This window comes from Phoca vitulina, unplaced genomic scaffold (assembly GCF_004348235.1).
Source record: "Phoca vitulina isolate PV1807 unplaced genomic scaffold, GSC_HSeal_1.0 scaffold1, whole genome shotgun sequence".
In the NCBI taxonomy this organism is placed as follows: Eukaryota; Metazoa; Chordata; class Mammalia; order Carnivora; family Phocidae; genus Phoca; species Phoca vitulina.
The window spans coordinates 92,495,637-92,523,579 of NW_022589704.1; the positions used below are offsets into that span (position 1 = coordinate 92,495,637).

Below are 27,943 nucleotides of genomic sequence, written 5' to 3' on the forward strand. Positions count from 1 at the left end.
GCTGTGAAGATTGTTGAAATGACAACAAAAGATTTAGAATATTATGTAAATTTAGTTGCTAAAGCAGCAGCAGAGTTTGAAAGGATTGACTCCAATTTTGAAAGAAGTTCTGTGGGTAAAATGCTATTAGACAGTGTCACATGCTACAGAGAAATCATTTGTGAAAGGAAGAGTGAATCAATGTGGCAAACTTTATTGTTGTCTTATTTTAAGAAATTGCCACAGCCACCAAGCCTTCAGCAACCACCATCCTGATCAGTTAGCAGCCATAATCACTGAAGGAAGATCCTCCACCAGCAAAAAGGTTATGACTTGCTGAAAACTCAGATGATGGTTAGCAATTTTTGGCAATAAAGTATTTTAAAATTAAACTGTATATGTTGTTTTTTAGATGCATTACTTTTGCACATTTAATAAACTAGGGAATACTGTTAACATAACTTTTACATGCACTAGAAAACTGAAAAATTTGTTTGACTCTCTTTATTGCAATTTCCCTTTATTTTGGTGGCCTGGAACCAGACCCTCAGGATCTGCAGATTATGCCTGTATTCCCATGTAACTTCACCACGTTATGTTGAAAGAAAGCCTACACATGCCCCCCCCCCTTTTTTTTTAAGATTTTATTTATTTATTTGACAGAGAGAAAACACAGCGAGAGAGGGAACACAAGCAGGGGGAGTAGGAGAGGGAGAAGCAGGCTTCCCACTGAGCAAGGAGCCTGATGTGGGGCTCGATCCCAGGACTCTGGGATCATGACCTGAGCCAAAGGCAGCCGCTTAATGACTGAGCCACCCAGGCGCCCCTACACATCTCCTTTTAGCTAAAAATATTTCACACTGTGTCTGTAAAGAGTAAGGACTCCACAAAAATCAAGTAATTAGAATCCCATTATCGTACATAAAAATTAAAATAAATAATAGTCAATCTTTAAAGTAAAAAAAAAATGCAATAAATGTTCAAATTTTCAGTTATCTTTTTAATATAATATCGCAGGTTTTTAAAATTGTCTTTCTCCACACAGTTTAAATCAGTACCCAAAGGCTCACACTTAACCAATGTTAGATATTTCCCTTAATCTCTAGTGAAGTCTCTCTTAATCTCTAGGGTTTCCCTCTTTTGTCTTGTTTTATTTCTTTATTTTTAATTTGTTGAAGAAAATAATTTATTACTGTAATCTGGATTTTGCTGCTTCCATCCCCATGAAGTTTAACATGTTCCTCTGTTCTCTTATTTCTATAATAGTATTTAGACTTAGGGACTTCAGTTTTTTGGCAATTCTTTTTCATAGGAATGTCATGTTCTTCCATTAGAGGCTCTTGATATCTAAAGCCTCTTTTTTTTGTGATGTTAGTAGCTGTCAACATTCAGTACATGATCTATTAAATCTTTAGGCATTACAAAAGGGCTATAGTCTAATACTCTTCCTTCATTTATTAGTTGACATAGGTCTATAAAGGAAAACCTCCCCTTATCTACTATTTGGAAATCATTCATTCAGTTTATTTAGAAAAAGCAGGAAAAATGCTTACTTTCTCTTTATTTGTTAGTTTTCAAAATAGTAAGTTGTTTGGCTAACATTCTCTAATGATTTCCAATGAGGATTTTCATTTTTTAAATTGGTAATTGTAAGTCTTCTAACTTTGTTCTTTTTCAAGAGTTTTTTGGCTGTTCTGTAACCCTTGCATTTTTATCTGAATTTTAGGATTAGCTTGTTAATTTTTGCAAAGATGTCAGCTGAAGTTCACATTATTTGACGGAGTTTTGCCACTTTAATAATATGAACTCTTTCCAGTTAATGAAGGGAGATGTGTTTCCATTCATTTAATTTCTTTCTACAGTGCTGTGTAGTTTTCAGTATATAGTTCTCATAATTTTTTATAGATGCTATTTATCAGGGTAAGAAAGTTACTTTGTAATCTTAGTCTGTTGAGTATTTAAGAATTTTATTTTTAACTCATTTTTTTTCAATTCACTTTATCTATTATCTTTATTGTTGGTTAAATTGTCCCACCTTTAATAAATGGGACCATTTTCAATATGGTCCTTTTGATACAACGCTACTAGGCTTTGATTGCTTTCTTAGTATCTGATGTGAGAAGATGTTCCAGGATCATCTTGTACATTTTTTTCTTTGGTTCCTTTTGGACTATTTCCTAGTTTTCTGGAAAGATAACCCTCAACAGCTTCCTAAGAATAGTGCATAGAAAGTAAACTTTTTGAATTCTTATATGACTGCTTCTAGATAATCTCTAAATTGATAATTTTATATTTCTGTGTTGAAAATCATTTTTCCTTAGAGTTTTGAGGTTAGTTCTTCATTGCCTCTACTACCAAGGTTGCTATTAAGAATCACAACGCTTTTATGCCTGGGTGGCTCAGTCATGGTTTTAGCTGTAGAGGTGGTTTTAGCCTAGGTGGTTTTAGCTATAGAGGTTGTAAATGAGTATCAGTTGCTTAGGCAACCACCCAATATTTAAAGCCAATCTGGGGCGCCTGGGTGGCTCAGTTGGTTAAGCATCTGACTCTTGATTTCGGCTCAGGTCATGATCTCAGGGTCCTGGGATTGAGCCCTGCGTCCAGCTTCCTGCTCATTAGACAGTCTGCTTGTCTTCCTCTCCCTCTCCCTCTCCCCACCCCCCCAGGTGTTCTCTCTCTCTCTCAAATAAATGAATGGATCTTAAAAAAAAAAAAAAAAAGAATCACAACTCCATTCTCATTTTTGACCCTTTGCATGTCTCATAGATATTTATATGTCTCCCCATTCTGGAAGCTTCTGAGCTTGTCCTTTATTGTGGTTAATCTTTAATTTTATAAAAATATACCTTTGTTTAGTTTTTTTTTTATTCTATTGATAGACAGTAGGTATTCTCTTTCAACATGGTAATTTGAGTGCTTATGTCTGGAAATTACTCATTTTTAACTTTCTTTCTCCTTTCCTTCAACATATCTTTCTGGAACTTCTATTATTTACTTAATTGAATTTCTGATATTTTTGTTTTACTTTTTGGGACATTTCTTCCTTAATCACCCAGGTCTTCTGTTGCATTTTTGTATTTAACTAAAGAAAATTGCTAAAATGTTACAGATTTTTAATCTTTTTTTTTTTTTTTTTTTTTACTCTTTATACCCTTAGTCGCTTTTCTTTCTTTCTTTCATAGCCTCCTGTGTTTGGGGATGCTTATTGTTTTGGGATGCTTGTTGCTGCTCAGGTTTTTGTTATTATTTTGTTTTATTTTTTGTTCTTAATTTTCTGTTTGCTGCATTGTATGTTTACTCTAAATTTCTTTTCATTTTGTTTTCATCTCTGTTGTTCATATTGGATACTTTTCTTCAATGCCTATTGATCTGTGAATGTCCATTCATATTTTAAGATTGAAAATATAAAAAGTTGATTAGAAAAGCTTTTTGACTAGAAAAGTATGGGCTTTTCCCTGGGAAATCCCTAAATGTTAATATATGGAGGTCTTTTTGTGACCTCTTAAAATTTTTTTAAAAATTTTTTATTTAGGAGGGTGGGAGGGATGGGGTGGCTGGGTGATGGACATTGGGGAGGGTAAGTACTATGGTGAGCACTGTGAATTGTGTAAGACTGATGAATCACAGACCTGTACCCCTGAAACAAATACATTTATGTTAATAAAAAAATTTTTTAAAAATATTACAAAATCTTAAAAAAATAAAAATTAAAAAAAATTATTTAAATTCAATTTAGTTAATATATAGGGTATTATTAGTTTCATGGGTAGAATTTAGTGATTCATCAGTTGCATAAAACACCCAGTGCTCATTACATTAAGTGCCCTCCTTAATGCCCATCACCCACTATCCCATACCCCTCTCTACCCCCTCTCCAGCAACCCTCAGTTTGTTTCCTAGAGTTAAGAGTCTCCTATGGTTTGCCTCCCTCTCTGTTTTTATCTTATTTTATGTTTCCTTCCCTTCCCCTATGCTCATATGTTTTGTTTCTTAAATTACACATATGAGTGAAATCATATGGTATTTGTCTTTCTCTGACTGACTTATTTTGCTTAGCATAATACCCTCTAGTTCCATCCACATCATTGTGAATGGCAAGATTTCATTTTTTTTGATGGTTGAGTAATATTCCATTGTGTATATATATATATATATATACCACATCTTCTTCACCCATTCATCTGTCGATGGCCATCTAGGTTCTTTCCATGTTTTGACTATTATGGACATTGCTGCTATAAACATGTGGTGCATGTGCGCCTTTGAATCACTATTTTTGTATCCTTTGATAAATACCTTAGTAGTGCAATTGCTGGGTCATAGGGTAGTTCTGTTTTTAACTTTTTGAGGACCCTCCATACTGTTTTCCAGAGTGGCTGCACCAGTTTGCATTCCCACCAACAGTGTTAAGAGGTTTCCCCTTTCTCTGCATCCTCACCAACATCTGTTGTTTCCTGTGTTGTTAATTTTAGCCATTCTGACCGGTGTGAGGCAGTATCTCATTGTGGTTTTGATTTGTATTTCCCTGATGCTGAGTGATGTTGAGCATTTTTTCATGTGTCTGTTAGCCATTTTTATGTCTTCTTTGTGACCTTTTAAAGTTTTTGAGAGAAAAAGGTATCCTCCATTCTTGTGCTGTATGTGGATGTTTAAACATAGCTACCATCTTTGTGGCATAAACAAAGGAAGCAGAATAATGTTGTCAATTCTCAGCATGTAGACTTTTCTCAATCTGTCTTGGTTCCATATGGCACCATTCCGCCCTCTCCCCCCCAAAGACTATTCTTAGTCTTTTAGGTTTGAACAGTAGTTCACTTTCTTTATAGAATAAAACCATGGTCTTGTGGGGGTGGGATAGTAACACGATGACATCAGAATGGCTAGAGAATCTGGGCATTTAACCATTCCTTATACAAACTTTAAACAGTGTCCCTGGTTTTAGCTACCATGTCATACTTCCACCTTCTAAGGTAGCTGATGCTTTTAGTTTCTGAGACATTCCAGGAGTTTGTGGACAGTCCTCTTTTAGTTGTTAGTCTTTAGCTTTCTTGGTTTTGTTAGCTTCTTCAGTTGTTTTTTTTATTTTGTTTTTTGCTTCTAGAATATGTTCATATTGTTGCCTGTTGTGGTTTTTGGTGTTTCTGTTCTTGTTTTTGTTTTCCATTATCTTTGTCCTGGTCAGTTAACACATTCATATTGCTTTGTATTCATTTTGATTGAGGATAAATGTATTTGTTTACTCACCATGGTTTTTTTTTAAGATTTTATTTAAATTCAAGTTAGTTAACATATAGTGTATTATTAGTTTCAGGGGTAGAATTTAGTGATTCATAAGTTGTACATAACACCCAGTGCTCGTTATATCAAGTGCCCTCCTTAATGCCCATCACCCAGTTATCCCATCCACCCCCACCTACTTTCCCTCTAGCAACCCTTTGTTTGTTCCTTATAGTTAAGAGTTTTAACCAGAATATCGCCTCTACATACCTTCTCTTTACTATAATTTTTTGAAATTGCTTATCCACTATTTCTTCTCTCGTTCTCTTTGGTCTTATTATTTAATAGCTTTTATATTCATTTCTTCTCATGTTGGAAGGTTTTCCATAGAAATAATTGATAAATATGATTAATTTTGTATGCTTAATTTTATGTCCCTCTGCAAACTCCAGTTATTGCTTTAGTTTTTGCTTCCTCGGGTATTTCTTTTCTCAAGAACTCTGAGGTGTATTCATTAGTCACCTCATCCATTTGTTCATTAATTCATAAACTACTTATTATATGTCAGGCATCATACTAGGTGCCAGGAATACAAAGACATGGTCTTTGCCATTAAGCTTACACTTAGGATATTCGCAATTCTAACTCAGGTTTTCATAAGAGCTGCAAAGTCACAATATAACTTCGAGATATTTCATGAAGTAATATGTTTTGATAGATCTGAATGAATTTTTAACTTGCTTCCAAATGTATCTAAATAGCTAGAAAAATAGTTCTTGGATTCATGTTTACTTATCTCTGTAATTGAGATACAGGTATGCTTTGTTTACGTGAATAGTTTGCTTCAGTTAAATCAGCTTCTTTTGGTCCTGATCACTATCTGATAGTTCAAATACATCTTAATATTTGCTTTGCTAAAGAAACATAAAGCATTATTTCCATCTATATGAATATTCAGCTCTGGGCCTCTAACCCCTTTGTCATTAATTTTCTTTCCTGGTCCTCTTTGGTCTTGCCAGAAATTACAGTTTTATCCTCAATGCTCAAGAACAGCCAGGTAAGAGATGCATAGGGCAAGGTATAGGGAAGGGGTGTGGAGATTCCATGCCCTCTCTAGTCACTCCACTCTCCCCCACATCTCCCATATGTTCACCAATTAGGAAACTCTATGGTCAACTGATTTTTTAGAAAGATGCAAGGCAGTTCTATGTGGAAAGGTGTCTTTTCACCAAATGTTCCTGGAATAGTTAGATCTCCATAAGCAGAAACAAAGAGACACTGAGAGAGAGAAGAAAAGCAGAAACAGCAGCTCAATTCATATCTCACACCATATGTAAAATTTAACTGAAATGAATGATAGAGGATGCTGGGAAGATGCCAAAGTAGGAATCATCAGGAATCTGTCTTCCCATCAATTTTTTTTTAAAGATTTTATTTATTTATTTGACAGAGAGAGACACAGCGAGAGAGGGAACACAAGCAGGGGGAGTGGGAAAGGGAGAAGCAGGCTTCCCGTGGAGCAGGGAGCCCGATGTGGGGCTCGATCCCAGGACCCTGGGATAATGACCTGAGCCGAAGGCACTTAATGACTGAGCCACCCAGGCGCCCCCTGTCTTCCCATCTAGACAGCAGTTGACACTCGCAGAATCTTTGATATCACAATTTTGGAACTCTGGAGTATATTGAAGATTTGCAACTTCCAGGGGAAGGCCTGGACAGTAAATTGTGGTTAATTTCAGTTAATTCCAGCTTTTACCAAAGTAATAGTTACCATCCTCCACCTACAGCTTCATGACAGACAGCTTCATTGACCTTCCTAGAGCAAGTTGCACACAACTTGTGGGAGCCAGGATGGGCAAAAATGACCGCATTCTCATCAAAGATCTCTTCTCTGATAACTGATTGCTGCTTCTCATCATAAAGGTGCAGATGAAGTGGGAGCATCCATTGTTGTTGCACCTATCCCCATTGCAATCCCCCCCCCCAACTTTTGGCTAAAGTGACTTCTAGAGGATTTAAGGTGCTGGTGCTATTCCCCAGTTTTTCTTTTTTTTCTCCTTTTGGGAACCAGTCATTAAAGATTAAAACATCCATACACAACTGCATATATGGGTTAAATTTGAAAGTGACTGTGCACACCCAGGGAAGGGAATAGGGTCAGAAGAGAACGGAGAGGACCTCAAGTTTATACCTCAGGCTTATCCTTGGCACAGAGACAGCTTACAAAAGTTAAAAAAATAAATGAATAATTAATCAAAAGGAATAACAACAACAAAACCACAGTAGAACACGGAGGAGGGGGAGAATCTGATTTATATAGTTACCACATTATTAGATCTGAACATTTAGTTTTCAACAAAAAAATCATAATGGATATAAAGCAACAGTAAAGTATGACCCATTGAAAGGACAAAAATAAGTCAACAGAAACAGTCCCTGAAAAAGACCTAATGACACATCTAGACAAAGAGTAAAACAACTTCTGTAAAGATACTCAAAGAACTAAAGAAGATGTGGAAAAAGTCAAGAAAATGATATTTGAACAAAAAATAAAGATGTAAAAAACCTAAAAAAAAAAACCAAAAAGAAATTCTGGAGCTGAAAAGTGTAAGAACTGAAATGAAAACTTTATTGAGGGTTTTAGAGACAGATCTGAGCAGGCAGAAGTTAAGAATCAAAGACCTTGAAGATAGGGCAACAGAAATTTTTGAGTCTGAGGAACAGAAAGAAAAAAGTATGAAGAAAAGTGAACAGAACCTAAGGGACCATCAAATAGATAAACATGTACATTGTAGAAGTCCCAGAAGAGAGAAAGAAAGGGGCTGAGAGAATATTTGAAGAAAGAAGGTGACTGAAGACGTTCCAAATTTGATGAGACATGATTATATACATCTAAAAGCTTAATGAACTCTAAGAAAGATGAACTCATAGAGACCAACATGGAAATAAAGTATAATCAAACATTCTAAAGACAAAGAAAATCTTGAAAGCAGCAAGTGATAAACAACTCCTCCCATATAAGAGATCCTCAAAAAGATTTTCAGCAGGTATCTTACCAGAAACTTTGGAGGGCAGAAGTCAGTGGGCTGAATTACCATATGATCCAGCAATTTTACTTCTGGGATATATTCCAAAGAATTGAAAGCAGGGTCTTGATGAGATTATTTGTACACCTGATTCATAACAGCATTATTCACAGTAGTGAAAATGTGGAATCAACCCCTGTGTCCTTTAATGGATGACTAGATAAGCAAAATGTGTATAGTATTCAACCTTAAGAAGAAAGGATATTCTGACATATGTTGCAACATGGATGAACCTTGAGGACATTATGTTGAATGTAATAAGCCAGTCTCCAAAAGACAAATACCATATGATTCCTCTTATATGGGGTACTTAGAGTAGTCAAATCATAGGGAGGTAAAGTAGAATGGAGATTGCCAGGGCCTGAAAGTATTGGTGAATGAGGAGTTATTGTTTAATGGATACAGAGTTTCAGTTTTATGAGATAAAAAGAGTTATGGAGATTAATGGTGGTAGGGTTATACACTTTTATGAGTTATTTGATACTGCTGAACTGTACACTTAGAAATTTTTAAGATGACAAATTTTATGTTATGTGTAATTAAAATCAATTAAAAATGAATTCTAAACTTAAAATTACTAAAAGGAAATAAAGGAGAAAATCTTTGTGACCTTAGGTTATGCAAGTATTTTTTATTATATAGGATATAAAAAACATGAACTATAAAAGACAGACGTGATGAATTTTACTTCTTTAAAATTGAAAAAATCTTTTCTAAAAACACTATTAAGAGAATGAATGGACAAGCCACAGGCTAAGAAAAATATTTGTAAAGCACATATTTGATAAACAATCTATGTTTATATATATACACATTTTAAAATATACAAAAGGATTTATAAGAGTATATCAAATCTCTCAAAACTCAATAATAAAAAATGTTAAATCATTAGGTTAGGGACTTCATGTAAGAAGATATAGGGAATTCATATAAGCACTTCAAAAGATGCTCAATATTATTAGATATTAGACAGTTGGTAGTTGAAACCACAGTGAGATACCAGTCCACATGCATTAGAATAGGTAATATTTTACACACTGATAATACCAAATGATGGCAACAACGCTGAACAATGGAACTTACATATATTGCTGGTGGGAATGCAAAATGGTAGAGGAACTTTGGAAAACATCATGCCAATTCCTTATGAACTTAAACATACCCCTACCGTATAACTCAAGGATCCCAATTAGGGTGTTTCGTCAAGATAAATGAAAACATATGTTCACCCAAAAATCTGTATGCAAAATGTTTACAGCAGCTTTTTATAGTCACCTAAAACTTGAAACAATCCAGATGTCTTCAACTGGTGAGTATATAAACAAGTCATGATATATCCATACAGTGGAATATATTACACATCAGAAAAGAAATTAACTACAAATACATACAACAACATAGATGAATTTCAAATGCATATGGTAAGTGAAAGAAATCAGATTTAAAAGATTACACACCATATGATTGTATTTATATACCATTCTGGAACGTGCAAAACTTTAGGGGCAGAAACAGATTAGTTTTTCCCAGGAGGTAGGGGTTAAAAAAAAGGATTTCTATTAAGGGACATAAAGGAACTTACATTAAAAAAAAAAAAAAATCAGAGGGTAATTTCCAAATTCCACTGTTAACTCTGTATGTGTGCTTTTATGTGTTCATGTGTCTGAGTGTGTGTTTCTAGGAACACAGATAGATAAGCATGCGTGTTCTTGGCCATAAACTTCCTATTTCACCATTATGAGCTAGTGATTTGTGCCTATTGAGAAATACCTTTTTAAATTTATATATTATCAGAAAGAAAAATAAGTTTGTATTTATTCTTACTTAGAAAAGGAAAAATGAAATTTTATTCTGTAAATCTGAATAAGAAAATGGCTATGTTAATCTCAAAGTAGTTTTTAAGATTCATGTTTTATAACTTGTGTAGAGACATTAGAAATTTTGTTGTTGTTAATTTTAGGTTGTTAGGAATTGAGTTTCCTTTATGTTTAATTACACCTTAAACCATTCTGCTGCTATTTTGTCCTTTAAAAAATATTTCTTTTTTATTATTTACTTATACTTTTCCTCTTTCATCTATATACCTTACCTCTTTGCTATTGCACTTATAAACTTGTATAATTTTCTTTCTTTGCCCTAAAACTAATGAACCTTACAGAATCCCCCATTTATATAAGCCCATTTCAAGGCTCTAGGAAGGGCTTTGGCAACTTACACTGGGTCTTATGTCCCTGTCATATTTATAGAAATAGGCTATTTTAATATTAATAGATTGAAAGATCTCTTTCTAGTTCAATTTTGGGGTGTGTGTGTGTATAATGTAATATCTATATATTATATGGGTATTTATATTGTGTCCTGGTATTGGAGTATCAGCAAGCATTTTGGGGATCAGGGTAAGAGGAAAGTATATTGAAGGTACATTTAGTTTGAGTTTAGTGGGCTATATTTTTGTAGTTCTCAGTAATTTCCATGTATAGTTAAGTTTTTGATAGTCAACTCAATGAGGGAATGGTTTCCAGGAATACTCCTAGAGCAGAGATGGCAGAGGTACTGCTTTGTGAACTTGTCCTTGGTACCTGGTGCTGGAAGGATATGAATCATGGAGAAGCATAATTGAAATGTACAGGGCCAGAGGATTAATCTGTGAATAATTCTTCAAATTCGTAGAGCTGATTATGGCAGAAACTTGATAGAAGATTTTTCAAATTTGACAATTCAAAAGTAATTTTATACAACATGCTGATAATAAGTTACAAGCCTGAAAGAAACTTCTGAAAAGTAAGAATGATAAAAAACAGAATTTGGTCATCCATGCTTGGTTTGAGTCTGAATTATCCTATTTCTTTGTAAAAAATAATATAAAGTTGTCCCATGAAGAGGCAATCAAAGTATAAGCAGTAGAAAATGTCGAAAAGGCATTATAAATATGTGTCCAGTGGTTAATTAATAAAAATGTGTTATTTTCCTGGATTTGGAGACATGTGGAAATATTTTAAAAAGGTAAAATTGGTATATAACATTAGGTAAGTTTCAAGTGTACAGCATTATATTAGACATCTTTATACAGGGATCACCACAAAAAGTCTTGCTACCATCCATCACCATACAATTGATCCCCTTCACCCATTTTTCCCACCTGCCATGGCCCTTCCCTGTGTGACTTATTTCACTTAGCATAATACCCTGAAAATCAATCCATGTTGTCACAAATGGCAAGGTTTCATTTTTTTTTGTGGCTGAGTAGTATTCCATTGTGTGTGTTTGTGTGTGTGTACCACATCTTTATCCATTCTTCCATCAGTGGACATAGCCATTTCTTGGCTATTTTAAATAATGCTGCAGTGGACATAGAAGTGTATATATCTTTTTGAATCAGCATTTTACTATTCTTTACATAAATACCCAGAAGTAGAATAGCTAGATAATATGGTGGTTCTAGTCTTAATTTTTTGAGGAATCTCCATACTGTATCCTGTAGTAGCTACACCAATATACATTCCCACAAACAGAGTGTGAGGGTTCTCTTTTCTCTACATTCTCTTTAACACTTCCTATTTCTGGTCTTTGTGATAATAGCCATACCAAAGGTATGAGATGCTATCTCATTGTGGTTTTGATTTGCATTTCCCTAATAATTAGTGATGGTGAACATCATTTCATGTGCCTTTTGGCCATCTGTATGTCTTCTTCGGAAAAATGTCTGCTTAGATCCTCTGCCCATTTTTAAACCAGGTTGTTTTGTTGTTGTTAGGTTATATGAGTTCTTTATGTATTTTGGATATTAATCCCATATTGGAAATATGATTTGCAAAATTCTTCTCCTATTCTCTCCAACCCATGCTTGGTTCTTATGAATAGTTGCTTAATAGTCCATATTTGATACAACCTGCATTTTATTCAATCATTTGTCTGAAATAGAAAACCTTCCTGTTTCATACATTTTGGAAATTGAGAGTTAGGAAAGAAAAGTGCAAGACCTGACCTGAAGTCAGGAATGCTTCCTAGTCTTGGAATCTCCTGGCTTTTGTACACCTTCCCCTCCAAAACACACACACAAATGAACTCAGGCATAGCAAAATAATCCCAAGTTCCGTATTAAATATGATTTTCATATTGTTATATCAAAGATGGGTTTTATTCAAGCAGGACTTTGGGTTCTGACTGCCAAGCTTTTATCCTAGTACTGCTGTTACCATCTTTTGAGAGCTTGGACAAATTCTTCAACCTTTCCATACTGTTTCTTGTTCATAAAATAGAGATGATACTGGTACTTTACCTATCTTACAGAGTTGTGAGGGTTTAATGAATTACTTCATAGAGTACACTTGATTATACTATTATCTTTGGAATTGATGTTATTGACGTTTGGAGCTAATTGGGGGGATTTTTTTGGTTTTCTTTTTTTACTTTATTTCTCCTATTTTTATATATTTTTTAAAGATTTTTATTTATTTAAGAGAGACAGAGAGAGCATGAGTGGGGGAAGGGGTAAAGGGAGAGGGAGAAGGAGACTCCCCACTGAGCAGGGAGCCCAAAGCAGGGCTCAATCTCTGGATCCCAGAATCATGACCTGAGCCGGAGGCAGACACTTAACCTACTGAGCTACCCAGGTGCCTCTATTTCTCCTATTTTTAAAGTAGGATTTTAAATTCTTGGGCACTGGGCACTTAAAAGGCCTTCAGCTCAAGATCCTAAGCAATCTGACATCAGCATAGGCACTCTTAGCTAAGAAGATCCATAGACTCAGTGGGCTTTGGGAAGGGAATTTGGGGAATATGGAGGACAGAGATTGATATATGCAACCCTCCCCCACCACTTTTTTTAATTAATAAACTATTTTTTAAGAGCACATGTGGGTTCACAGCAAAATTGAGTGGAAAGTACAGGGAGTTTCCATATACCCGCTGTCCTCACAAATGTAAAACCTCCCTCACTATGAAATTCTGCACCACAGTGGTACATTTATTATAGTCAGTGAACCTTCATTGACACATCATTATTACCTTGTGTCCATAGTTTACATTTCAGTTCACTCTTGGTATTACACATTCTATGGGTTTTGACAAAGGTATATTGTCATTTATGTTACAGTGTTTATGGTCTTTAGCATTTCCCTTTTATTTACTATTGTAGTAGCATATGGAATAGTTTTACTGCCTTAAAATTTTTCTATGCTTTGCCTATTCATCCCTCCTTCCTCTGTAACTTCTGGCAACCATTTATCTTTTTATTTCCATAGTTTTGCCTTTTTGAGACCATTTAATAGTTGGAATCACATAGTATATAGCTTTTTCAGATTGGCTTCTTTGACTTAGTAATATGCATTTAAGTTTCCTCCATGTCTTTTCATGGCTCATTCTTGTTTAGTGCCTAATAATATTCCACTGCTGGGATATACCACTGCTTACCCATTCACCTGCTGAAGGATATCTTGGTTCCTTCCAAGTTTTGGCAGTTTGGCTGTAAGCATTCATGTGCAGTTTATTGTTTAGACGTAAGTTCTCAAATCCTTTGGGTAAATACCAAGGAGCATAACTGCTGTATGTATGGTAAGACTATATTTAGTTTTGTAAGAAACTGACAATCTTCCAAAGTGGCTTTACCGTTTTACATTTCCTCTATCAATAAATGAGATTTCTTGTTGTTCCACATCCTTGTCAGCATTTGGTATTGTTAATGTTTAAGACATAAGCCATTCTAATAGGTTTATATGGGTATCTCATTGTTGTTTTATGTTACAATTCCCTAATGATTTATGATGTACATCATTTCATATGCTTTCTTGGAATCTGTATATCTTCTTTGGTGAGATGCCTGTTTACATCTACATCTTTTGCCATTTTTTTAAATCAGGTTGTTCATTTTTCTTACTGTTTTAAGAATTCTTTTTATATTTTGGAAAATAGTCCTTCCTAGATATATCTTTTGCAAATATTTTTCCCAAACTGTGGCTTATCTTATCATTCTCTCGATATTGTCTTTCATAGAGCAGAATGTTTTTATTTTAATGAAGTCCCACTCATCAAATTATTTCTTTCATAGATTGTGCCTTTGGTATTCTATCTCAAATGTCATTGCCAAACCATGGTCAGTAACACTATACTACTTCAGTGGTAGTGCAGGTACCTTATAATATCAAAATAATCCTGATTCCTCCCTGCAATCCCTTGTATCATTGCTGTCATTCATTTCACTTATGAATAAACATAGATAGATCGCTGTCATTCATTTTACTTATTATAAGCATAGTTAGAAAGAATATGATGTCATACATTGTTACTATTATTATTTTGAGCAAACTGTTATTTGTTAGATAATTAAGAATAAGAAAAATAAAAGTTTTTATTTTACCTTCACTTATTCATTCTCTAGTGTTCTTCCCTTCCTTATATACATCCGATTTTCTGACCTATATCATGTTCCTTCTCTCTAAAGAACTTCTTTTAGTATTTCTTGCAAAGCCAGTCTTTTAGCAACAAATTTCCTTAATTTTTGTTTGTTTGAGAAAGTCTTAATTTCTCCTTGACTTTTAAAAACTAATTTCACAGAGGGACGCGTAAGTGGCTCATCAGTTAAGCATCTGCCTTAGGCTCAGGTCATTATCCCATCTCAGGGTCCTGGGATTGAGTCCTGCATCAGGCTCCTTGCTCAGCGGGGAGCCTGCTTCTCCCTTTGCCCCTCCCCCCCGCTTGTGCTCTCTCAGTCTCTCTCTGACAAATAAATAAATTAAATTTAATTAAAAAGAAAGAAAACTAATTTCGCAGAGTACAGAATTCTAGATTGGTGAGTTTTTTCTTTCAACACTTTAAATATTTCTCTCCACTCTCTTCTTGTTTTAATGGCTTCTGAGATGAAGTTGTATGTAATCCTTACTTTTGCTTCTATATAGGCACAATGTTTTTTTTCCTTGACTTTCTTTGATTTTCTGAAGTTTGGATAAGATATGCCTAGGTATGGTGTTTTGGGCATTTATCCTGCTAGATGTTCCCTGAACTTACTGGTTCTGTGTTTTGGTATCTTGACATTAATTAGAAAAATTCTCAGTCATTATTATTTCAAATGTTTCTTCTGTCCCAATCTCTCTTTCTTATCTGTCTAGTATTCCAATTACATGTACATTACACTTTTTACAGTTTTTCCCACACGTTTTGGATTTTTTTTATGTTTTTTTTTTCAGTCTTTTTTCCTTTTGTTTTTCAGTTTGGAAATTTTCTATTACCATACCCTGAAGTTTAGAGAGTCTCTTGTCAGCCATGCCTATTAATGGGACCATCAAAGACATTCTTCATTTATGTTACAGTGTTTATGGTCTTTAGCATTTCCCTTTTATTCTTTCTTCGAATTTCCTGTCTCTGTATATATTATACATCTATTCTTGCTTGTTTAATTTTCCCATCAATACCTTTATCATTTTTATCATATTTTTTTAAGTGTGTATATGCTTTATTAAACATTTTGCCAATTGTATTTTCATTCTTCTTTGGCCTAGTATCTATTTTATGAATACCTAATTCTTTTCTTTTTTTTTTTTTAATTTTATTATGTTATGTTAGTCACCATACAATACATCATTAGTTTTTGATGTAGTGATCCACGATCCATTGTTTTCGTATAACACCCAGTGCTCCATGCAGTACGTGCCCTCCTTAATACCCATCACTGGGCTAACCAATCCCCCCTCCCCCCTCCCCTCTAAAACCCTGTTTGTTTCTCAGGTCCATAGTCTCTCATGGTTCATCTCTCCCTCCAATTCCCCCCGCCCATTTTTCCCTTCCTTCTCTTAATGTCCTCCATGTTATTCCTTATGTTCCACAAATAAGTGAAACCATATGATAATTGACCTTCTCTGCTTGACTTATTTCACTTAGCATAATCTCCTCCAGTCCCATCCATGTTGATGTAAAAGTTGGGTATTCATCTTTTCTGATGGCTGAGTAATATTCCATTGTATATATGGACCACATCTTCTTTATCCATTCATCTGTTGAAGGGCATCTCAGCTCTTTCCACAGTTTGGCTATTGCGGACATTGCTGCTATGAACATTGGGGTGCATATGGCCCTTCTTTTCACTACATCTGTGTCTTTGGGGTAAATACCCAGGAGTGCAATTGCTGGGTCATAGGGTAGCTCTATTTTAAAATTTTTGAGGAACCTCCACACTGTTTTCCAAAGTGGCTGTACCAACTTGCATTCCCACCAACAGTGTAAGAGGGTTCCCCTTTCTCCACAACCTCTCCAACATTTGTTGTTTCTTTCCCTGTCCATTTTTGCCATTCTAACTGGTGTAAGGTGGTATCTCAGTGTGGTTTTGATTTGGATTTCCCTGATGGCTAATGATGATGAACATTTTTTCATGTGTCTGTTAGCCATTTGTATGTCTTCTTCAGAGAAGTGTCTGTTCATCTCTTCTGCCCACTTTTTGACTTGATTATTTGTTTTTTGGGTGTTGAGTTTGAGAAGTTCTTTATAGATTTTGGATACCAGCCCTTTATCTGTAGTGTCATTTGCAAATATCTTGTCCCATTCTGTGGGTTGCCTCTTTGTTTTGTTGACTGTTTCCTTTGCTGTGCAGAAGCTTTTTATCTTGATGAAGTCCCAAAAGTTCATTTTTGCTTTTGTTTCACTAGCTTTTGGAGATGTATCTTGAAAGAAGTTGCTGTGGCCGATGTCAAAGAGGTTACTGCCTATGTTCTCCTCTAGGATTTTGATGGATTCCTGTCTCACATTGAGGTCTTTCATCCACTTTGAGTTTATCTTTGTGAATGGTGTTAGAGAATGGTCGAGTTTCATTCTTCTGCATGTGGCTGTCCAATTTTCCCAGCACCATTTATTGAAGAGACTGTCTTTTTTCCATTGCATGTTTTTTCCTGCTTTGTCAAAGATTATTTGACCATAGAGTTGAGGGTCCATATCTGGGTTCTCTATTCTGTTCCATTGGTCTGTATGTCTGTTTTTGTGCCAGTACCATGCTGTCTTGGTGATCACTGCTTTGTAATATAGCTTGAAATCGGGCAACGTGATGCCCCCAGCTTTGTTTTTCTTTTTCAACATCTCCTTGGCGATTTGGGGTCTTTTCTGATTCCATACTAATTTTAGGATTGTTTGTTCCAGCACTTTGTAAAATGTCATTGGAATTTTGGTCGGGATGGCATTGAAGGTATAGATTGCTCTGGGTAGCATAGACATTTTAACAATGTTTATTCTTCCGATCCATGAGCATGGAATATTTTTCCATCTTTTTGTGTCTTCTTCAATTTCTTTCATGAGTGCTTTGTAGTTCCTGGAGTATAGATCCTTTACCTCTTTGGTTAGGTTTATTCCGAGGTATCTTATGGTTTTTGGTGCTATTGTAAATGGAATCGTTTCTTTAATTTCTCTTTCAACAGTTGCATTGTTAGTGTATAAGAAAGCAACTGATTTCTGTGCATTGATTTTGTATCCTGCCACATTACTGAATTGCTGGATGAGTTCTAGTAATTTGGGGGTGGAGTCTTTTGGGTTTTCCACATAAAGTATCATGTCGTCTGCGAAAAGAGAGAGTTTGACTTCTTCTTTGCCAATTTGAATACCTTTTATTTCTTTTTGTTGTCTGATTGCTGTTGCTAGGACTTCTAGTACTATGTTGAACAACAGTGGTGAGAGTGGGCACCCTTGATGTGTTGCTGATCTTAAGGGAAAGGCTCTCAGCTTTTCCCCATTGAGGATGATATTCGCTGTGGGTTTTTCATAGATGGATTTTATGAGCTTGAGGAATGTTCCCTCTATCTCTATACTCTGGAGAGTTTTAATCAGGAAAGGATGTTGTATTTTGTCAAATGCTTTTTCTGCATCAATTGAGAGGACCATATGGTTCTTCTCCCTCCTCTTATTAATGTGTTCTATCACATTGATTGATTTGCGAATGTTGAACCACCCTTGCATCCCGGGGATAAATCCCACTTGGTCGTGGTGGATGATCCTTTTAATGTATTGTTGGATCCTATTAGCTAGGATTTTGTTGAGGATTTTGGAATCCATATTCATCAGGGATATCGGTCTGAAATTCTCCTTTTTGATGGGGTCTTTGCCTGGTTTGGGGATTAAGGTAATGCTGGCCTCATAGAATGAGTTTGGAAGTTTTCCTTCTGTTTCTATTTTTTGAAACAGCTTCAGTAGAATAGGTATTATTTCTTCTTTGAATGTTTGGTAGAATTCCCCAGGGAATCCATCAGGCCCTGGACTCTTGTTTTTTGGGAGGTTTTTGATCACTGCTTCAATCTCGTTACTGGTTATTGGCCTATTCAGGTTGTCAATTTCTTCCTGTTTCAGTCTTGGCAGCTTATAGGTTTCCAGGAAGGCCTCCATTTCATCCAGATTGCTCAGTTTATTGGCATATAGTTGTTGATAATAATTTGTAATAATTGTTTCTATTTCCTTGCTGTTGGTCGTGATCTCTCCCCTTTCATTCATAATTTTATTAATTTGGGTCCTTTCTCTCTTCTTTTGGATAAGTCTGGCCAGTGGTTTATCAATCTTATTAATTCTTTCAAAGAACCAACTTCTAGTTTCATTGATCTGATCTACTGTGTTTCTGGTTTCTAATTCATTGATTTCTGCTCTAATTTTAATTATTTCTCTTCTAATGCATGGCTTAGGCGTCGTTTGTTGCTTTTTCTCTAGTTCTTTAAGGTGTAGAGTTAGTTGGTGAATTTGGGATTTTTCTGTTTTTTTGAGTGAGGCTTGGATGGCTATGTATTTCTCCCTTAGGACCGCCTTTGCAGTATCCCATAGGTTTTGGACCGATGTGTTTTCGTTCTCATTGATTTCCATGAATTGTTTAAGTTCTTCTTTGATTTCTTGGTTGACCCAAACATTCTTGAGCAGAGTGGTCTTTAGCTTCCAAGTGTTTGAATTTCTGCCAAATTTTTTCTTGTGATTGAGTTCCAGTTTTAGAGCATTGTGGTCTGAGAATATGCAGGGAATAATCTCAATCTTTTGGTATCGGTTGAGACCTGATTTGTGACCCAGTATATGGTCTATTCTGGAGAAAGTTCCATGTGCGCTCGAGAAGAATGAGTATTCTGTCGTTTTAGGGTGGAATGTTCTATAAATATCTATGAGGTCCATCTGGTCCAATGTATCATTCAAAGCTCTTGTTTCCTTGTTGACTTTCTGCTTAGATGATCTGTCCATTGCTGAGAGATTGATAACGTATTGTTATCAATATGACTCTTTATTTTGGTTAACAGTTGGCTTATGTAGATGGCTGCTCCCATGTTGGGGGCATAGATATTTACAATTGTTAGATCTTCTTGTTGGATAGACCCTTTAAGAATGATATAGTGTCCTTCTGTGTCTCTTATTACAGACTTTAGTTTAAAATCTAATTTGTCTGATATAAGAATTGCTACCCCAGCTTTCTTTTGAGGTCCGCTGGCATGGAAGATAGATCTCCATCCCTTCACTTTCAGTCTGGATGTATCTTTAGGTTCAAAATGAGTCTCTTGTAGACAGCATATGGATGGGTCCTGTCTTTTTATCCAATCTGCAACCCTGTGCCGTTTTATGGGAGCGTTTAGGCCATTCACGTTGAGAGTGATTATTGAAAGATATGAATTAATTGTCATCATGTTGCCTGTGAAGACGTTGTTTTTATAGATTGTCCCTGTAAATTTCTGTTGTAGATCACTCTTGGGGTCTTTCTCCTTTTATAGAACCCCCCTTAATATTTCTTGCAGGGCCGGCTTAGTGGTCACATATTCTTTCAGCTTCTGCCGGTCGTGGAAGCTCTGCATCTCTCCATCCATTCTAAATGAAAGCCTTGCCGGATAAAGTATTCTTGGTTGCATGTTCTTCTCATTTAGTACCCTGAATATGTCTTGCCAGGCCTTTCTGGCTTGCCAGGTCTCTGTGGATAGGTCTGACGTTATTCTGATGTTCGTCCCTCTGTACGTAAGGAATCTCTTCCCCCTAACTGCCCTTAAGATGGTTTCCTTGGTTCTAAGATTTGCAAGTTTTACTATTACATGCCGGGGTGTTGGCGTGTTTTCCTTGATCTTAGGAGGGCTCCTCTCTGCCTCTAGGACTCGAATGTTTGTTTCATTCCCCAGATTAGGGAAGTTCTCAGCTACGATTTGCTGAAATACATCTTCTAGCCCTCTCTCTCTCTCCACTCCCTCCAGGATTCCAATGATTCTGACATTGGAACGCCTCATGGTGTCACTTATTTCTCTGATTCTATTTTCATGGATTCTGAGTTGTTTTTCCCTGGCCTCCTCTTTTCCCTTTTTATCTATTATACTGTCTTCCAGATCGCTTATTCTCTCTTCTGTCTCAGTTACCCTAGCTGTTAGATTATCTAGATTGGATTGGATCTCATTGATAGCATTTTTAAGTTCTGCCAATTCCCCTTTCATTTCTGCCCTTAGAGACTCTATGTTGCCATTAATTGATTTCTCCATTCTAGTCATTGTCTTCACAATTGCTAGCCTGAATTCCATCTCCGACATCTTGGTTATATCTGCATCCATTTGTAAATCTTCAGCATAAGTCATAATCTCTGAGTCTTTTCTGTTTTGGGGGCTCCTCCTCCTAGTCATTCTGTTGATGGGTGTTTGAGGGAATGTATAGAGTCCAAATTATTGACCAGAACCCAAGCAAGATGTACCTGTTTTCTTGGTACCTTAGGGTTGCTGGCCTCTTGTTTTCCCAGCCTGTCTTCTGCGGGAGGGGCCTGCTGCGCTGTTACTCAGGCAACCCTGTTTGGGCGTAGTTGCCCTGCCCCCCTGTGGCGGGGGATGGGCTCAGTGGGAATCAGTCTTTGGGGCTTTTGTTCTCTGGCGCCTTTCCCTGGGGGCTTTCCGGGTCTCTTCCGCGAGTCAGAGCAGAAGAGACCGTTTCCAACCCTCTGCCTCAGAGCAGAGAGACCTCAGTCTGTTCTTCAGTGAGCTCTCCAGGCCACACTGTCTCCGTTTCTGTCTGTGCTGCTATAAACTGCAGCGTCCTGGGTTGTGCGCCCCTCCCCAGCGTTCCCAGTCCTACCTCCAGGTCGGGGTGCGTCTCTGCCCTTTGTGCTTCTAAAACCACCAGCCGCTCCCAGTTCGCGCGTGCGCACGCGCTTGCACGGCTCTGCCGCTTGGGGTCCTGTCCTGGGGACTGCAGTTCGCGCGCGCGCGACTCCGCCGCTTGGGGTTTCCACCCCCGGGGGTTGCAGTTCACCGGTGCGACCCCCCCCCCGGCGCACCAGGTTTCTGTCTCGGAGGCTGCAGTTTGCATGTGCGCGACCATCGCTCCGGGTTTCTGTCGGGGCGGCTGCGGTTCCCGTGCACGCGACCCCACCGGTCTGGTCCTTCACCCCGGGGGCTGCCCTAAAGTCCTTTCCTGACGCTACCGGTCTGGGAGTCTGTGCCCGTCCGCAGCGTGCGAGGCTGTCACTCACCGGTGGTGTAGGATCGCCACGTCCAGGCACCCCCCCGCTGCGTTTATCCTCCGATAGCTGCCCGCAGAATCACGGCTCTCTGCTTCGTACCTCAAAACCAACTGCCTGCGATATTCTGTTTGTAGAGATCCAGATCTTCTTACATCTCAGGCTGGTTTCGTGGGTGCTCAGAGTGGTCTGGTAGATATCCAGCTCAATTCTGGGGACCAGTTGAAATAGGGTCCCCTACTCCTCCGCCATCTTTCCCCCCTCCTATCATATTTTTAAAAAATTCTAGCATTCTTGCCATATATAACTCTGATACTGATGCTTGTTCAGTCTCTTCAGACTATTTTTACTTTTCAGGATGCCTTGTAATTTTTTTTTTTTTTTCAAAAGGTGGATGTGATTAACTGAGTGAAAAGAACTTCAGTGAATGGCTTCTAATAATGTAGTGGTGTAAGCTGTAGAGTGAGGGGAAGCCTTCTGTTGTCTATACGTCTCAATCTTGTGTTAAACTCATGACCCTGGGCTGTGAAATAAATCAGTGCTTCTCGGTGGCTTTTCCCCCCTTAGTCGGGAAAGGATGGCTAGCGGGACTGGAGTTGGGTATTTCCCTTCTTCTAGAGCAGTCAGGCTCTAATAAAATCCTAGCAGATTAAGCTCCAGTAAAATACTTTTTCTTAAATACAGGCCTAGTTAAACAGAATGTCTGAAATATTTCAAAATCGATCCTTTTCTTTTCTCCATGCCAGAAGCATCAGAGGACTTTTCTCTTATATTCACTATAAGGACCTAGTAGAGCTCCTGTAGGTAAAACTCAAGCAAGTCTGGGGGCCCCGTGCAACTGGACCCCCCTAGAGTTTTTAACTCAGAGTGCTCCCACTGAGCCTCTAGCAATTCATCAATTACAGTTCAGATTTGCCTCTTCTGGCACTGGTTTCCGTGGAAGTTTTTGCCCATGGATTCTGCCCTGGTCCGTTATGATTTTCTGTATCCACTGTCTTTCTAGTTTGGAGGGCAGTGGTTTACTTCGTGACCTCACTTCTCTGACAAATCTTAGAAGAGTTTTTAGATTTTTTCTTGTTAGGATGGAGTGGTAACTTCTAAGCTCTTTACATGGTGGACTGGAAACCAGAAGTCTTCTGTTGAAGGTTTTTAAGCAAGATAATTTACATTTTAGGAAGTTTATCTTAGTATTATGTAGGAGAGATTAGAATGGTCGGAGATAGTGTAGTTCATAGCTACCAACATACCCTGGGATATATTTATTCCACTGAAGACAATTTGACTTGATGAGTTCCATTTATTGTCTTTTTTATCTTACAAAATACTTCTTTACATTTTATTTATGGTGATGAGAGTCACCATCCTGTCTTTAGTTGACACACCAATGTTACGTTAGTTTCAGGTGTACAATATACTGATTCAACAAGTTTATACCATTCTTGCATCTTTGTAGCAAAGTAATCTTGCATGTCAAGTTACACTGACCTTCTGAATACTTGTAGTTTTCTAGCTTATGACATTGAAAATTTTATACATTCATCTTCTTAAAATGTTGTGGGTTTTTTTTCTGTCTTTATTGCTCTTTGGGGGCTTTTTAAAATTTACTTTGTGTTAAAGATTGAAGTACATGAAATACACACACACACACACACACACACACACAAACACACTGTTTTTCCTCAGAACTTAGTCTCATGTATTAATTGCATAATAGCTATAAATGACCATAATGAGAACAGGGAGGTGGTTATATTGTAGAGCAGTGTTTTTCCAACTTTATCGACCTAATGTCCACCTTTTTATAATAAATGCTATATAATGCTCCCCTTCTTATACTGAAATAAAATTCATAGTTGCAGTAATCTCTGTCTTCATGTATGTTCAAAAAAAACTAATAAAACCCCAGTATAACATAGAGGAGAAATAAAAATTATATGAACTATAACAAAATAATATGTACTTTAGGATGTAAATAGGTAGGAATGACCACAGTAGAAGCCAATTTAAAATAAGAGCAAAATACATATTTTTATGAATCCAAGACTGCCTTGATTATAATATATACTATTATTTTACACACCACTAAGAGAAAAACTGCTCCAACTAGACTGATACATATGTGTGAATATCAGACATATTAAAGGGGAAAAGTATGAATCATTTAATGAAATTTGATATATGTGTAGAATCATTATGAGCACTTGCTCTAGAAATGTAAGCTAATACATCTGGTGTGTTTGCAGGTCAGCTACCACAGTCATGGTGTTAACAGCATGGGTTTTCCAAATTGGCAAGCAACTCAGGGTTAAATTTCAAACAAAAAAATATACAGTATTCTGTGGAATTAACAGCATACATGTGGTTCTTGGAAAATTTATTGTATATTAAAACTGTATAGAAAATGCTTTGTCTCTATATCCCTGGTTCTTGGATCTCACTGTCTGCTCTTAGACTTAAAACAAGCAGATTGATATCTTCAACCCTGTTCTCTTCTTTACATTTTCGTTCTGTTTCTAGGCTACAGAGACATTTATCTTCTTTGTCCCCAAATGTGGCTTTTTGTTTTCTCTGAATATTATTTATCTTGAGTTTGAGGATATATCAAAACCTGGACTTACTGATCAAAATTGTTTGAAAGTTTTTGTTTTTTTTTTAAAACTTGTGCATGTATTACTTCAATAAAAATATTATTTAAAAATATAGTTTTAAAATTTGAAAAACAGCAGCTTAATGCTATAGGCAGCTTTCTAGTCCAAGGTAAGTTCATGTGGCTACAATGAAAGTAGATGGTAAACAGATCCTAGTCGGGAAAGATTGGTCACCTTTTTTTTTTTTTTTTTAAACAATATGCCTCATTCTTCCCAACATGAAATCACATGTTGTTAGGATCTACTTCTAATAGTATTTAAAACAAATTAAATAATATTAGGACTTAACATCTGAAATAAGCAGACAAAAGAGTTAATAGAAACAAGGAGATAATAAAAGAGCATATATTCATAAGCTTCATGGGGTTGAAGATTGAGAGAGCATGAGTTATTAGGAAGAGAAACTGTTAACTAATTTTGCTTATTTAGTGAAATTTTATGACTACTGTCTAATCTCATAAAATTGATAAAGCATAATAGAATACTTGGTGTAGGACAGCTGAGTTTTTAAGAACACTTTAAAACCATACAAGTTTATAGTATGGGGGGGAAGTAGTCATCATTAGTCATATTTTCCTGATAAAATATATATAGATTTTACATGCATATAGTGTAATGCTAAACATATATATGCACTTATTCTTGGAAGTAATAATCTGCCTTTAAGAAATAACAAATTGTGGGGCGCCTGGGTGGCTCAGTTAGTTAAGCGTCTGCCTTCGGTTCAGGTCATGATCCCAGGGTCCTGGGATCGAGCCGCGCATCGGGCTCCCTGCTCAGCGGGGAGCCTGCTTCTCCCTCTCCCTCTGCCTGCCACTCTGCCTGTGATCTCTCTCTCTCTCTGTCTGTCAAATAAATAAATAAAATCTTAAAAAGAAATAACAAATTGACATGTACAGTTTTTACAAGTGACTGTCATCTATCACTGGTTTATTGTATATCTTTTTGATAATTTGTCTATATTTGTGGCATCTTTATTGAATATAAGTGTATTTTAAAAATGATTTTGTAGAACTGTTTTTCGCTCTCTTTAATCTCAGCATGCATTTGAACTCATGAATTCCAGTGGTGCTATGCCAATTCCTTATATTAAAAGAGGCCAGTGATATGGAGAAAAGTTTGATACAGGAAATAAAAGAACTATTTTCTAGGGTAAGATAAACAAAATGGCCATCTTTCCTTTTCATTTTTTTTTTTTTTCCTGTCACTGACCAATTTCAACCACCTTTCTGGCTTTAATTCTAAAATTCATGTGGTATCTACATCTCCAACTTACTCTATTCTCCTGATTTCCAAACTGCTACATCCAGTGTTAAACTAGTAGGCATCTTCAGTGTATCAATATGCCATCAGCACATAAAAGTCAGGATATTAAAAACTGTGCTTCATCCCTGAAAATTGCTCTTCATCCAGTGGATTCAATCTTCGTTGGTTAAGATTCAATCATATGTTAGTTAAAACCTAGAAGTCAACTTAACTGTTGCCTGTGGCTTACTGTTGATATCCATTCGTTTTTCACATCCTATAGACTCTACTGCTTTAACCTTTCTTGAATGTGTACCGTACTCTTTCTCACAGCTACAGTCTCAGTTCAGATCCTTCTTATTATTAGCTTGAACCACATCAACTCAGTTTTTATCTGCCAGTGGAAGGTATTTTATTTCTGAAAAACCATTGTAAGGGTAATTTTCACTATCAAAAATATAATTACCATTTTTTTCAACCTGGTTAAGGGCATTTATTTACAAATAACCCAAAGCTAACACCATACTTAATGGTCAAAGACTGAATGCTTTCCTTAAGACAGTGTTATCTGTTCTTGCCACTTCCATTCAACTTTGTACTGGAAATGCTAGCCAGAACAATTAGATAGGAAAATAAAATAATAATTGCAATAAGATTGGAAAGGAAGAAGTAAAACTATCTCTATTTTCAGATGCCTTGATCTTGTATATAGAAAATCCTAAGAAATCCACTAAAAAACCATTAGACCTAATAAATGATTTCTGCATTGTTGCAGGATATATCATTGTACAAAAATCAATTGTATTTCTATACACTTGCAATGAACAATCTGAAAATTAAGTTAATTCTGTTGACAATAGCATCAAAAAGAATAAAATACTCAAGAATAAATTTAACAAAAGATGTGTAAAACTAATACTCTGAAAGCTACAAAACATTGAAAGAAATTTAAGAAGATCTAAATTACTGTAAAAACATCCCATGTTCATATATCAAAAAGACCCAACACTGTTAAGGTGGTAATACTCCTCAAACTTTTCTATAGACTCAAGAGTCTATCAGTATCTCTGTTGATTAGAAGGGTAATCATGACAATGTAATCAGGACATTGTAACAAGGATAAATATCTAGATCAACAAGAGAATCAATAGCCCAGAAATAAACTCATACATATACAGTTAATTTATTTTTAACAAGAAACTAAGACCATTGAATGGGGAAAAGAGTAGTCTTTTCAATAAATGATACGGGGATAGCCATATGCAAAAGAATGAAATTGGACTTTGAACTCATTCCATATACAAAAATCAACTCAAAATGGATCAAAGACCTAAATGTAAAACCAGAAACTATAAAACTATTGAAGAAAGCATAGGGGTAAATTTATTCCTTGGTTTTGGCAAGGGATTCTTAAATATGACTTTGAAACCATGAGCAACAAAATACCAATTAGACAAATTGAACCTTATCAAGATTAATAACTTCTGTACTTCAAAGGACACCATGAAGAAAATGAAGACAACCCACAGAATGGTAGAAAATATAGGGAAAGCATATATTTAATAAGTGACTCATGTCTAGAATGTGTTAAGAACTCATATAATTCCGACAATGGTGACTAATGGTTTGCTAAGCGGAGGATGGAAGTACTGGTTTTAGGGGGCTCTGGGAGTAGAAGGGTGTTGATAGTAGCAGCCAGGGCAGCGAGGGGGTTACCGAAGTGCTCGGATTCTCCCGGCTGTGCAGGGATTTAAACGCCACCATTTCGAGCAAAAGGGCAAAGACCAAGACTACCAAGAAGCGCCCCCAGCTCACAACATCCAACATGTTCGCCATGTTTGACCAGTCACAGATTCAGGAGTTCAAAGAAGCCTTCAACATGATTGATTAGAACAGAGATGGTTTCGTTGACAAGATTTGCATGACATGCTTGCCTCCCTAGGGGAAAATCCAACTGATTAGTATCTGGATGCCATGATGAATGAGGCTCCCGGGCCCATAAATTTTACCATGTTTCTCACTATGTTTGGTGAAAAGTTAAATGGCACAGATCCAGAAGATGTCATCTTTGCTTGCTTTGATGAAGAAGCAACTGGCACCATCCAGGAAGATTACCTGAGAGAGCTGCTGACAACCATGGGAGATCGGTTTACAGACGAGGAAGTGGATGAGCTGTACAGAGAAGCGCCTATCAACAAAAAGGGAAATTTCAATTATATTGAGTTCACACGCATCCTTAAACACGGAGCAAAAGACAGAGATGCCTGAAAAGAACTTCAAATTCCAGCCAAACGTTCCTTGTTGCCACTTCGGGTATTTCTGAGACGTTCTCTTAGAGTCTGTTGCATGCCCTTAGCT

General features: G+C 36.6%; 1 protein-coding gene and 1 pseudogene across 9 annotated transcripts in view; both read left to right on the forward strand.

Annotated features, from left to right (window-relative positions):
• The window catches only part of ZRANB3 (zinc finger RANBP2-type containing 3), a 310,759-nt gene that overhangs the window by 183,765 nt on the left and 99,051 nt on the right, over positions 1–27,943 (forward strand). The gene's annotated exons all lie outside the window — the stretch shown is intronic.
• LOC116637572 lies at positions 19–27,882 on the forward strand (annotated as a pseudogene).